General features: G+C 35.7%; 1 long non-coding RNA gene across 1 annotated transcript in view; it reads left to right on the top strand.

Annotated features, from left to right (window-relative positions):
- LOC134536686 (uncharacterized) overlaps positions 1–13,441 on the top strand; it is a 34,721-nt gene extending 21,280 nt beyond the window's left edge. The window contains exon 2 of the long non-coding RNA XR_010075839.1: positions 10,586–13,441. This is a non-coding gene — a long non-coding RNA (uncharacterized LOC134536686). The remainder of the gene's footprint in view (positions 1–10,585) is intronic.
- Positions 13,442–15,521: the final 2,080 nt, after the last annotated feature.

Genomic DNA, 15,521 nt, shown 5'->3' on the forward strand with positions numbered 1-15,521 from the left:
ACTACATTTTGTACTACGCGCAATCAACGAAAAGGTAGCACCGCCAACGAAAAAGCAGCTCATTTATCATTGGCTCCAATATTCATTGGCCCCAATATTCATCGGCTCCAATATTCATCGCCTCCAATATTCATTGGCTACAATATTCATCGGCTCCAATATTCATCGGCTACAATATTCATCGGCTCCAATATTCATCGACTCCAATATTCATTGGCTCCAATATTCATGGGCTCCAATTGCTCCAAATGCTACAATATTCAACGACTCCAATATTCATCGGCTCCAATATTCATCGACTCCAATATTCATTGGCTCCAATATTCATGGGCTCCAATTGCTCCAAATGCTCCAATATTCAACGACTCCAATATTCATCAGCTCCAATATTCATCGGCTCCAATATTCATCGACTCCAATATTCATTGGCTCCAATATTCATGGGCTACAATTGCTCCAAATGCTCCAATATTCAACGACTCCAATATTCATCGGCTCCAATATTCATCGGCTCCAATATTCATCGGCTCCAATATTCATCGGCTCCAATATTCATCGGCTCCAATATTCATTGGCTCCAATATTCATCGTCTCCAATATTCATTGACTACAATATTCATCGGCTCCAATATTCATCGACTCCAATATTCATTGGCTCCAATATTCATGGGCTCCAATTGCTCCAAATGCTCTAATATTCATTGACTCCAATATTCATTGGCTCCAATATTCATTGGTTCCAATACTCATCGGCTCCAATATTCATCGGCTCCAATATTCATCGGCTCCAATATTCATCGGCTCCAATATTCATCGGCTCCAATATTCATTGGCTCCAATATTCATCGTCTCCAATATTCATCGGCTACAATATTCATCGGCTACAATATTCATCGGCTCCAATATTCATCGACTCCAATATTCATTGGCTCCAATATTCATGGGCTCCAATTGCTCCAAATGCTCTAATATTCATTGACTCCAATATTCATTGGCTCCAATATTCATTGGTTCCAATACTCATCGGCTCCAATATTCATTGGCTCCAATATTCATTGGCTCCAATTGCTCCAAATGCTACGATATTCAACGGCTCCAATATTCATCGGCTACAATATTCATCGGCTACAATATTCATCGGCTCCAATATTCATCGGCTCCAATATTCATCGGCTTCAATATTCATCGGCTCCAATATTCATCGGCTCCAATATTCATCTGCTCCAATATTCATCGGCTCCAATATTCATCGGCTCCAATATTCATCGCCTCCAATATTCATCGGCTCCAATATTCATCGGCTCCAATATTCATCGGCTCCAATATTCATCGGCTACAATATTCATCGGCTCCAATATTCATCGCCTCCAATATTCATCGGCTCCAATATTCATCGGCTCCAATATTCATCGGCTCCTATATTCATCGCCTCCAATATTCATCGACTCCAATATTAATCGGCTCCAATATTCATTGGCTCCAATATTCATGGGCTCCAATTGCTCCAAATGCTCTAATATTCATTGACTCCAATATTCATTGGCTCCAATATTCATTGGTTCCAATACTCATCGGCTCCAATATTCATTGGCACCAATATACATGGGCTCCAATATCAATTGGCTCTAATTGCTCCAAATGCTTCAATATTCATTGGCTCCAATATTCATTGGCTCCAATTGCTCCAAATGCTCTAATATTCATTGACTCCAATATTCATTGGCTCCAATATTCATTGGTTCCAATACTCATCGGCTCCAATATTCATTGGCACCAATATACATGGGCTCCAATATCAATTGGCTCTAATTGCTCCAAATGCTTCAATATTCATTGGCTCCAATATTCATTGGCTCCAATTGCTCCAAATGCTTCAATATTCATTGGCTCCATTAATTTGCTCGCTCCAATATTCATTGGCTCCTAAAGGCTCCAACAGTCTTTTTGCTCCTATATTCATTGGCTTCATTATTAATTGACTCCAATATTCGTTGGCTCCAATATTCATTGGATACATTATTCATTGTCTTCATCAGTCATTGACACCAACAGTCTTTTGGTTCCAAAAGTCTTTTGACTCCAAATATATTTGGCTAGAATTCTTCGAGTCTAAGAGACTATGAGGCCACATGGCTACGAGTCTAAAATAATCTAGCTGGTTACAAGTTATACATGGCTCGTGTGGCTACATAGCTACGAAACCTCTAGAAAACGAGTTTACGTGACTGTGTGGATACAGGAATACAAGTCTACATGACTACTTGGCTACGAAGCTACGAAGCTACTCGTCTACAAGGCTTCAATTGTCACATCTGTCATCGACGGAATTTTCTCTTTTCCTCCAACTGCACCATCAGCATTGTTTTATAAGATTATAAGGCTACTTGCTTACGTAGCTTCAAGTCTACGAGGCTCCAATACATCATGGCTACGAGACTACGACTCATGAGGTTACGAGACTATGCGATTGCAAGTCTTCAAGGTTACGTGATCGCGAGGCTATAGGACTACGAAGCTTCCAGAACGCATGGTTAAGAGACTGCATGTCTAATTGGCCGCGCGACTACGAAACTTCATGTCTCTAACTGTCTACAATAGCACTATTCAGTGGTGAGAGTTAATTTATCTCATGAAAAATATCCTGTTTAAAGTAGTGTCGATTATTGTCATCAGATGTCATCACGTGTTGCATGCAGGTAAATAATATTTATTTATTTTATGCGGGATGCGGGATGCTCACTATCGATCGCAATAGAACGATGGCTTCGCTAGGCTCTATGGAAAAGGAATTTTGTTCTTCCAGTAAGTGTTTCACAGATTTCTCAAAGCATATTATTAATTTGACTGAGTAATGATATTTTTTTAAATTCCACCTGATAAAAATATCGCAAGTTTTGATTTAGTAGCAGAAAGTAACGAATTAAATGTAACTCCAAATAAAATGTCATGTCTCATTAGAAAAAAAAAAATATCCATGCAGAGAGCGGTTTCTCAGAATAGTCAGAAGCACTTGAAGAAACCACAGGAATGATCGCAAAAACACGGGAAAAATTATCAAAATATTGACAAGAATAATCAGGAGCACACGGAGAAAACCACCATAATATTATCAATAATAATCGGAAAAACACGGAGAAAACCACCATAATATTGACAAGAATAATCGGAAGCACACGGAGAAAACCACCACAAGTTTTCTTTGATATCATAAAAATTCAGAAAAAAATATTTAATAAATAACAAAAAAAATTAATAAAAATTTTTAAATGACAAAATAAAATACAAAAATACATAAAATTCTGGCTTGTACTAGAACTATATCTTTGCTCAACAATGAGAAGTTCACAAGCTAGCAGAATCTGTTTATGTATTTTTGTATTTTATTTTGTCATTTAAAAATTTTTATTAATTTTTTTTTTGTTATTTATTAAATATTTTTTTCTGAATTTTTATGATATCAAAGAAAACTTGTGGTGGTTTTCTCCGTGTGCTTCCGATTATTCTTGTCAATATTATGGTGGTTTTCTCCGTGTTTTTCCGATTATTATTGATAATATTATGGTGGTTTTCTCCGTGTGCTCCTGATTATTCTTGTCAATATTTTGATAATTTTTCCCGTGTTTTTGCGATCATTCCTGTGGTTTCTTCAAGTGCTTCTGACTATTCTGAGAAACCGCTCTCTGCATGGATATTTTTTTTTTTCTAATGAGACATGACATTTTATTTGGAGTTACATTTAATTCGTTACTTTCTGCTACTAAATCAAAACTTGCGATATTTTTATCAGGTGGAATTTAAAAAAATATCATTACTCAGTCAAATTAATAATATGCTTTGAGAAATCTGTGAAACACTTACTGGAAGAACAAAATTCCTTTTCCATAGAGCCTAGCGAAGCCATCGTTCTATTGCGATCGATAGTGAGCATCCCGCATCCCGCATAAAATAAATAAATATTATTTACCTGCATGCAACACGTGATGACATCTGATGACAATAATCGACACTACTTTAAACAGGATATTTTTCATGAGATAAATTAACTCTCACCACTGAATAGTGCTATTGTAGACAGTTAGAGACATGAAGTTTCGTAAACGCGCGGCCAATTAGACATGCAGTCTCGTAACCATGCGTTCTGGAAGCTTCGTAGTCCTATAGCCTCGCGATCACGTAACCTTGAAGACTTGCAATCGCATAGTCTCGTAACCTCATGAGTCGTAGTCTCGTAGCCATGATGTATTTGAGCCTCGTAGACTTGAAGCTACGTAAGCAAGTAGCCTTATAATCATATAAAACAATGCTGATGGTGCAGTTGGAGCAAAAGAGAAAATTCCGTCGAAGACAGATGTGACAATTGAAGCCTTGTAGACGAGTAGCTTCGTAGCTTCGTAGCCAAGTAGTCATGTAGACTTGTATTCCTGTATCCACACAGTCACGTAAACTCGTTTTCTAGAGGTTTCGTAGCTATGTAGCCTCACGAGCCATGTATAACATGTAACCAGCTAGATTATTTTAGACTCGTAGCCATGTGGCCTCATAGTCTCTTAGACTCGAAGAATTCTAGCCAAATATATTTGGAGTCAAAAGACTTTTTGGAACCAAAAGACTGTTGGTGTCAATGACTGATGAAGACAATGAATGATGTATCCAATGAATATTGGAGCCAACGAATATTGGAGTCAATTAATAATGAAGCCAATGAATATAGGAGCAAAAAGACTGTTGGAGCCTTTTGGAGCCAATGAATATTGGAGCGAGCAAATTAATGGAGCCGATGAATATTGAAGCATTTGGAGCAATTGGAGCCAATGAATATTGAAGCATTTGGAGCAATTGGAGCCAATTGATATTGGAGCCCATGTATATTGGTGCCAATGAATATTGGAGCCGATGAGTATTGGAACCAATGAATATTGGAGCCAATGAATATTGGAGTCAATGAATATTAGAGCATTTGGAGCAATTGGAGCCCATGAATATTGGAGCCAATGAATATTGGAGCCGATGAATATTGGAGTCGATGAATATTGGAGGCGATGAATATTGGAGCCGATGAATATTGGAGCCGATGAATATTGGAGCCGATGAATATTGGAGGCGATGAATATTGGAGCCGATGAATATTGTAGCCGATGAATATTGGAGCCGATGAATATTGGAGCCGATGAATATTGGAGCCGATGAATATTGGAGGCGATGAATATTGGAGCCGATGAATATTGGAGCCGATGAATATTGGAGCCGATGAATATTGGAGCCGATGAATATTGGAGCCGATGAATATTGAAGCCGATGAATATTGGAGCCGATGAATATTGGAGCCGATGAATATTGTAGCCGATGAATATTGTTGCCGATGAATATTGGAGCCGTTGAATATTGTAGCATTTGGAGCAATTGGAGGCAATGAATATTGGAGCCAATGAATATTGGAGCCGATGAGTATTGGAACCAATGAATATTGGAGCCAATGAATATTGGAGTCAATGAATATTAGAGCATTTGGAGCAATTGGAGCCCATGAATATTGGAGCCAATGAATATTGGAGTCGATGAATATTGGAGCCGATGAATATTGTAGCCGATGAATATTGTAGCCGATGAATATTGGAGACGATGAATATTGGAGCCAATGAATATTGGAGCCGATGAATATTGGAGCCGATGAATATTGGAGCCGATGAATATTGGAGCCGATGAATATTGGAGCCGATGAGTATTGGAACCAATGAATATTGGAGCCAATGAATATTGGAGTCAATGAATATTAGAGCATTTGGAGCAATTGGAGCCCATGAATATTGGAGCCAATGAATATTGGAGTCGATGAATATTGGAGCCGATGAATATTGTAGTCAATGAATATTGGAGACGATGAATATTGGAGCCAATAAATATTGGAGCCTATGAATATTAAAGCCGATGAATATTGGAGCCGATGAATATTGGAGCCGATGAATATTGGAGCCGATGAATATTGGAGTCGTTGAATATTGGAGCATTTGGAGCAATTGGAGCCCATGAATATTGGAGCCAATGAATATTGGAGTCGATGAATATTGGAGCCGATGAATATTGGAGCCGATGAATATTGGAGTCGTTGAATATTGGAGCATTTGGAGCAATTGGAGCCCATGAATATTGGAGGCAATGAATATTGGAGGCGATGAATATTGGAGCCGATGAATATTGGAGCCAATGAATATTGGAGCCAATGTTAAATGAGCTGCCTTTTCGTTGGCGGTGCTACCTTTTCGTTGATTGCGCGTAGTACAAAATGTAGTGATTGAATATTTACTAGTTTAAAACCTCTTGGTGTTACTAAAATATTTTTCAAGGTCACTTAGTCCCTTAGTATGTATAAAAAAATGTCACGATGGATTAATTGTATACAATTAGATAACGACGAAGGTCATGCGGTCCTGAAATTTCTAGCCTATACGACTGATAATTACATGACTCGGTCTCATGGACTGAAGACAATTGATCTATATGTGTGGCTTTGTACATGAACGGCTTATAGGTTATTCCGATTATTGAACAATTAGACTTTCATGTAATGCATAGCGGTACTGTATTAATTCGTTGGTGAGGAATATTGACTTGAGTTGATTTTCGTAGAGCGAATGATTAATAAACTCTGTGAAATGTAATGGAAAAGAGAATCTAAAATTTATTTAATATTTAGTTACAACTGTCACTGGTCAAGAATCGAACCGTGGACAGGGATCCATCGATTCAATATGTAAATTAATGAGTGATTTTTTTGATGAATTTTGGAATTTTTCCCGCATTTCTAGCTAAATAATTACATGATTTCAAGATGGCGGCCAAATTTCAAGATGGCGGCCACCTCGGTAATAATAAATGATTACTGCACTGTAACAGGTTAGAATAAAACTAACATTTTGGTAAGACGAGTACACACAATATGGATACCCCTCCAGCAGACGAAAACAAGATGATGGCAATGACCACTAGCATGTGGTAGTTCCTGGTAGCATGTACTGAACATAAAATGTCGAATCCATGATGGACGTCAAGGTCAAAGTCAAATTTCAAGGTCAAGGTCAAAGTTCAAGGTCAAGGTCAAAGTTCAAGGTCAAGGTCAAAGTTCAAGGTCAAGGTCAAAGTTTAATGTTAATATACAAGGTTAAAGGTATGGAGAACATAACAATATATTAACATGACGTCAGCACACTCTAGCAGACGAAAACAAGATGGTGGACTCCAGCGGACGAAGACAAGATGGCGGACATGATGTCATGCTCACTGTCGATATATATGCTTTGAAAAAAGTGGTGGGAGTCAGTATGCCAGCGCCCTCCACGAGGGAAGGATCGGATGTCATTTTTAGTTTTTTTTGAACTCACCGGGTTCGAACCGAGGACTCTGAGCTCCGTGTCGTAAACTACATTTATTATAAATATTTTATTAAATTTTTATTTAATGGATTTTTTATAAATTTTTAAATTTTTTTTCATTAAAATCGGATAATAAATAAAAAAGTTAAAGATGGCGGCCGTAACAAAATTTGCAACGGTGACATCATCATCCAATATGGCTGCCATGACATCCTTATTTTCAAGGTCGGCGGCTTATAAGCGGCTAGCTCTTAGGAGTTTTAAGCCGCTTTTAGGAGTTTTCGTTTTTTCTAGGGCAAAGCGACTTTTGAGGATTTTCGAAATCCTAATTTTTGAACTGTGGAATTATTTGAGATTTTTTGGCGGAAATTTTTTTCAAAAAAATTGAAATTTTGGCGATTTTTGAGGAATTTTGGGCAATTTTTGCCCAATTTTGGTCATTTTTGGCGATTTTTGAGGATCAAATTCCAGGTCAAGGTCAAAGGTCAAGGTCATCCAAGATGGCCGCCGTGACGTCACAATCCAAGATGGCGGTCGGCACCACAGGCACCACAGCCAGAAGCCAGTTTCAGGACCGGCTATTATATACTACTCATCTGCATTAACTGGTTTGACCTCTAGCCATTTATCGCCCTCTTAATTCTTCTTCATCATTATCATCAACATCATCATCAATATTCCACTCCTGTTCACCATGTTGTTTACAAGTCTCCTTGTCATTCTGCCTTAGTACATTTCCTCCCTCTCCACATCCTCCCAGGTCCATCCTCTTAGCTCCACTTATTCTCTCACTGTCTCTGTCAATCTTTTTCTGGCTCTTATTCATTCACCTTGCAAATAGTACTTATTCTATTCTAATCAAAAACTGCGTGTCCATCATGATTATACACGCCAAAAACTGCCACACACACTGTTCCATCGTTTATATTTTTGCTTGCACACAAGAAATCACATTGAGGTAAAACGAAAATATAATTAAACCTTCAGTTTCACGCAGCTACTTACCCAAACAAAAATTTATGTGTTGTATAATTATAGACGGGAATAATTTTCACAGCCGGTAAATCATTGAAAATGTTTTAACTAGTAAATAATTTTGAAATATATTTTGACTAAATTATCCAATGTTTTTCCATCAAGTTTTTAGCTAGTGCTGCACCATAGTTCTTTGTTGACTACAAATTTTGGGTCAACTGATTGTTCCTTGTGTCTATGTGCGTATTTTCCTTTAATAGTTGTATGTATAAAGCTCTCGTGTGTTAAACTATTATAGATAAAGTGTTCTGAGATAAACATAATCAACCAATGTACATAGCTAGAGAACAGCAATGTAAACTGGTTGGAAGATGGTGATATAATGCCATACCAAGTCACAGCGGCCACATACATACATAGCCATTGCACTGTTGCCATGCTGTTCTAGACACTCAGTTAGCATGTGGTTTCCACACATCGGTTTGTTTTTTAACCTTGTCCGGCTTTTTTTACACAAAATTTCCCATCTGATAATGATAGACACTTTCAACTCTGAATCAGTAACTATTTGGGGTGCACTTGCCTGATGCTGAATGCTCGAAATTAAACTTACTATTTATGATAAATTATTTATTTTGTTTTGTTAGGACTGTTGGTACCTAAATTTCAACAGATCTCTTCTGATAAATGTGTTTTAACAATCCCATTATGTTAACCCTTAAGTGCAAAAAATATAATTTTATATTTGTTTTAAGTTGTTAGTTTTGTGAAATTTTACTTGTGAGAGCAGTTTACACATATGAAAAATATTTTGCTTGCATAGTTTTCCTATGACTGCAGGCCAATGTAAAATATGAGCCAATTGTGCAGGCATACACCCTGCAAAAACCAATATTTCATTTAGGTATAGGTCATTTTATTAGAAAGGTATATGCCTGCACTGCAAGATAATTTTGACTTTACAAGCTAGCTGCCTTGGGAGAACTGGATGCAAAAAAAAATATTTTTGTGAGGGGTAGCTAATCGCCTACGTAACATATACAAAGCTAACACAATTTCAAACAGATAAAAAATTATGCATTTTTTTGTTGCTATACGCGATTCAGTAATGGGACACATGATTTTAGTTTGATGACATTTTTGTTGTAACTTTTGGCTTGAAGACAGTTATTTAAAAATTATAAACACAGCAGCTGTACAGTCCAATAACATACTCATTACTGCTGAGGAGTTATGTTCAATTTGTAAACACAAACACTAAATTATTTACTTGGACATGTACCCTTATTTAGGAAACTGTACAACGCATTACAATATGAATACCACACCAGGTCTTAACTCAAGACCATATACCTACACATAATATGCTTTCTACAATTCACCTTCCCCTTCTGATTTCTGTGATCCATGTTCTTCCTACTTATCATCACCTAAGTTCAAGGGAGAGGAGTGTGACACATGGTAGTGGCAGTAGTAGTATATTGGAGTTCTTGCATATAGATTATAAAAGCCTGTGTCACTGTCATAAAACTTTATACATCATAGGTTTTAATTTTTAGTGGAATATTTTACAGATTTTTGGTGTTTCCTCAAAAATGTTCTCCCAGTTGTAATGCTTGCTCTGATTTCATGCTATCATACTTTAAGCTACTTGCCAATCAAATCTCACCCGGAAAAAAAAATTCTGTGTACTTTCTCAGTTTTCGGGTGTTGCTTTCAAATTTCAGTTTTCAGTTTAAAGTTTGATAAATGTTGCATCATACATAATTTATCTTTTTTCAGAGATCTAATATATTTTTTTCTTTTTTAATACTCTCAAAAATTTCTAAAGAAATGTTGTCATTTTAACCACATCGGATACTATCTACTATAAATATGGAATACCAAAATTAAGGTCTGCATACAATAAATACATAAATTGCTTTTGTATTAATACTAATGATATGAATGGTAATATACATTTCTAACAGAGTACATATCAAGATAGGCTATAAACGTATGTAACTTATAGAATAATAAATTTAAATGAAGTTAGTAAGTGTTAAATTGAGATGTGAAGGTACACTAGGGTTAATCGCCAATGGTAATAAAATTTAAAAACTATAACAAATTGTACTTGTAGATGATAATTTGCTATTTTATTTGTAGAGATCAAATATAATATTCAGTGGTAAGTGAAGGCTTGATAAAATGTTTTTATTTACAGTGCACTAAACTAATATTCATTTTTTGATGTTTTACAGACTTGTGTTCCATATAAATGGAGAAGGATCTAAGGTTAAAAGAGTAAAACGATAACCTGCTGCTGTACACACAAGAGTGGCGTCATTAATAGAGACTCTGACTCATTTCAAAGAAATGTGGAGATTGTAAATAGTAAAATGATTTTCTTCTTAAATTTTGATATGTACCTCTATAAATGTAAGTTTTAATGTTGATAATGCACACCTATGAATGTAAACCTGTGTCACATTTCTTTATTGTTTATAAAAAAGATTTCGTGATTTGTTATTACAGCCATTTTGTATTATTTCAGCTTTGAGATTATAAATTTTAAGCTGTTTTTTAGTTAAGCTATTTTTAACATGTTTGATGGTAACGGAGCATACTATGTAAATTGTGGTGTATTCGGACTTGTTTATTGTATTATTGTTAGTGTGTTACCAATCAATTCTTATTTGCAATTATTATTTGGGGTTTAAAACTTTAAATTTGTAAAACTTCTGTGCTTCTATTGATAGTAGGATAATAATTTCAGCGTGGTGTTAGTTATTTATGTTAAGTATTTATTCTCTAGAGATTAACTTTTTTGAAACCTTTTACAGTCAAGACCCATACCGACAAGCCATGTCCTCAAGAAACTTGCCTTTGTTGCATTGTTTTTCTTTAAGATTGTGTTTAACTGTAAATAGCGTAAAACAGTCACTTTTTAAACATGAAATATTTTTCTTGGTATAGGAAAACTTTTCCTGAAGACAATGGTCTAGATACAAGTGTTTCCAATGACAATTAGAGATTTTTTTAATTTTAATCTTTGATGGGTTTATTGTAATACAATGAAGTGTTTAACTCATTTACTCAATAATTAATTCATCAACGCACAGCCCAAATCGTTGGATCTAGACCAATGGGTTTTTTTAGCAAATTTTTCAATTTTGCAAAATTTGTTAAGAGGGTGAAAGGCAGTAGAATGTTTTTTTCTTTTCTTTCCCTTAAATTACCTAATGTACCGAGGTGTTATTTTCTTAAGAATGAGGTTTATTTAAATACCTAAAGTATTTTCAGAAATTTTCTAAATTCAAACTTTTAAGCCGTTAAAAAAATTGGTTGTCTGTAAAGTCGGTTTACGGACGATAGTTTAACGTGACAACGTCATAACAAAACATTGATGAAATTATTGATCCAGAAGAAAAGGAAATATCATATTCGGCTTGAGACTGAGCCGTAATAGGTTTTTGCAACCATAACATTTAGGCATTAAAAATATTATATTCTTTGAGGAAGAATTTTTTAAATTTTTCTATCTTTTGTATGATAAAATCTACCTCTGCATACTTTTATAAAAACATTGAATCAATTTTATTGAATTGTCAATATTTTGTATGGATACAAAGGAGTGAAATGAAATGTTCAAATTAATTAATACATTTCTTTTATTTGCATTCATAGATTCAAATATATTTATTACATTTGAAATGTTGCGTGCGACGTATTTCTTTTTACAAGTACAAAAAATATTCGTAGCTACCAAGATTCGAACCGCTAACCTTTCAATTAGAAGTCATCCACGCTGACCACACGACCACGAGTCCATTTTGAGAATACATGTTTCAGATGGTGTAAATTAATACTATTCCACGCACGATGTTTGTTTGAATTTCTTTTAACTAGCATATTATCTGTTGGACTCGAAATATTTACACGCTCGTGGGCTCATAACTATAATACGGTGTGTGATTTAATTTATCAAATAATAACTCATGACAAATAATTACCAATTTCAAACCAAAGCGTGAAAAGTATCATACCAGCAATAAATATTTAGTTACACAGCTAAAACAATACTCATACAACACTGTTTAAATATACTGTATTACAATAGTAATTAAGATAATACGTACTTGTAAGAACGCCATTTCCTTGCGAATATACTCCCGTGGCGTGTTGCACAACAATAACCTCGAACCAGTACGCCGCCACGTGCCGGCCGTTCTCTGTACCGTCCGCAACATACCCGAGAGATGCCACGCATGTAGTGGGACATCGGTAGTGGGACATCCGTAGTGGGACATCCGTAGTGGGACAATTTCGTGCGTGCAGCCAGCGTTCATCGATTTATTAGACGTTGTCACGTCAAAAACAAAATAGGTTTCTAATTAATTATCTGTATCTGTTAAATTTGTTGAGATGATATCTTGATAAGAAGTAAGGTTGTGAAAATTTCTACAAATCAGTTTCTGGATTTTATGAAATTTGAAACTTAATGATGTGAAAAGCAGTAAAATGTTAAGACTCCTGTAAAATGAGCATGACCATGGAGAAATAAGCAGTTACTTTTTGCCATATTTAGAGATAAACCTCTTTGGTGTGGGCCTGTACTCAAGAAAACATTCTAACGATCTCCTTGAAGCATTGTCGAGTATTTAAGTCTGCTATGTTATGTTGGGGGGGGGGGGGGGGGGTCCGTATTCCACGTAATACTTTGCGAAATTTATTACTGTGATATGTGCACAAATATTATCGACAGCCAGAAGATAGCGATGTAACACTCGATTAATTTGAACTGCTCTAACTTAGGACTAGAGAGCCGATAAGGGGAACATGGGTCGGATATAGAGCAGTGTATGGAATGAAGGGTGGGGGAAACTGTGCTCTCCAAATGTCATTATTCAAGCACAATTCACACATGGGAAAATAATTTATATCAAAAGAATACCTCCAAAGAATTTCCTCAGAAAAGGGCTGTGGGGAGGGCATGTATATTAAAGACAGCTGCCCAACTGTTTACCTTACATTATTCCACGCGGGCAAAGTCGTAGCTGGGCAGCTAGTTTTGGTATAAGATGACAATATGAGGTATAAAAGCAACATAATGTAGTTATTAATCCTTGTTTTAATATGTACGGTAGTAAGATATAAGTACCTATATGTAGAACTAACACAATTTGTAGGGGCGCAAACACTACTTCTCCCTGCAAATCATTCTGTTGCTGATCAAGCGCTCAACCTCGGATATTTTATTGCGAGTCCTCAACAATCAGTGATATATACACCAGCTGCTACTACCAATTAATTGAAATACAAACACATTGTTATCTATATGTCAAGTCTCAATTTCTGTACGATGCCTATAAACAGTAAATAGGGTATTTGATTGTAGTTAAAATATTGAATTAAATGTTGTTAGCTTTACAGTAAACATTTTTCAAAACCAATTTAGCCAACGCATTATTCTGAAATAATTATGATTCTTATAAGAAATCATTAATTAAATAATTAAATTCTCATGTTTGACCACGTGTTTGAAAACGCACGGGATTGGCTGAATCTGGCGTGACGTCACCTGCTTGTAAACAGTAAATGCCAGTCGAAGTTTTGTACGGTGCATCGGTGTTTTCTTAAAGTTTTTTTTCGTCATATTAACTAGTATTCTTATCTAATGCTGACTAAAAGTAAGAAATTATTGTAATTGTTAGAAAAAATATAATGGAGACCAACTTCATTAAAGCTGACAGTGGAAACCTCCCGAGAATAGACGCAATAATGGTCGGACTATTTTTTAAAAGCAATCCCGATTTTTATGCTGCAGAATTAAAGAACGTGAAAGTAGCGTTGTGTTATTATAAATGATTAAAATATACTTTTAAATAATTAAGTAAATTATAAAAGCCTAAAAACATTTTATGATTGTAAACATTTTATATAATGTTGACAGATTGATTGGTTTGACCATCAATAACAAAAGTAGGGCTCCCGTTAGAACTAATTTAAAGCGAATAAAAATGAAATGAAGTATGTATTTCAATGTATATAGGTATAAAATTATTCCCCAAATAATCGTTTTGTGAACCAGGGTTATGTCAACATTACATTAATAGGCAAGAGTTCCGTATCGCGTATCCAAATTGGTCTCTTGCTATGGATGGCATGAACCTGTACATTTTTTGTTACTGTGGTACATAATTGTTCTGTTTTAGTTCGTCGAAAGATCCTGGATATAATCCAAATTTGTGGTAAAATAATTACTAATGGTCGTAAGTTGAATGCACGATATATTTCACTTTTTATTCAAATCAAGATCATAATTCATTGGTAGATCACAAGTTTTTGTTTTTTTGCAGTATATTACCACGTACTGAATTCAAACAGCAAGCATCATTTACTACAGGATCAATAATTATAGAATCATGCCATTAGGAGTAATGCTGGAATCACAATGCCCCGACGGCCCCGACACGACAGGCCCGACCAGTTCAACAGCCAATGAAATACAAGCTCGCCGTGACGTCAGCCCGACGGCCCGCAAGGAATAGATTCTATTTATAATTTCGTCGTGTCGGGGCCCGACAGAAAAGAAAACGGCAACGGAAAGGAAACAGCACAGAACTATATTTCAAAAATATTTACCTACTTGGTAAATCTTTTTGCTGAAAAGTGAAATTTCGTTTTACGTGTGGGTGAATTGAAAATTTTGTAGCTTGCCTTGGTCTATTTGTATAGACATAAACAGATATAATCGTGTTTATGGTTAAAGACTTTATTTTAGAATCCATCTTTTAACATTTCGATTCTTTTTAATTCTTCGCACAGCTAACATCAGGAGTATTTTTCTGTCCCTCACTGACATATCTTTATCTTGTTTCCTTGTAACTATTATAAACTACACTCTGTTTTACGAATCAACTTAACCTTACTTCGTATCGCAGACGACTAAATGTATTTTTTGCACTTCAACTGTCAATAATAAATAAAAGAGCCTACTTTGTTTTTAGCGCATTATATGATGTATTTTCATTGAAGTATTTAGCTTGGCACGATTTGCTGAAGGCCAAATTGAAAATCGTCGGGTTATTTTTGCCGTGGTATTGTGACCCTACGGTTTTAAATATGTCGTGCTGAGATGCTGCACGACAGTTTGTCGGGCCTGTCGTGTCGGACCCGTCGGGGCATTGTGATTCC

This window comes from Bacillus rossius, chromosome 11, assembly GCF_032445375.1.
Source record: "Bacillus rossius redtenbacheri isolate Brsri chromosome 11, Brsri_v3, whole genome shotgun sequence".
Lineage (NCBI taxonomy): Eukaryota > Metazoa > Arthropoda > Insecta > Phasmatodea > Bacillidae > Bacillus > Bacillus rossius.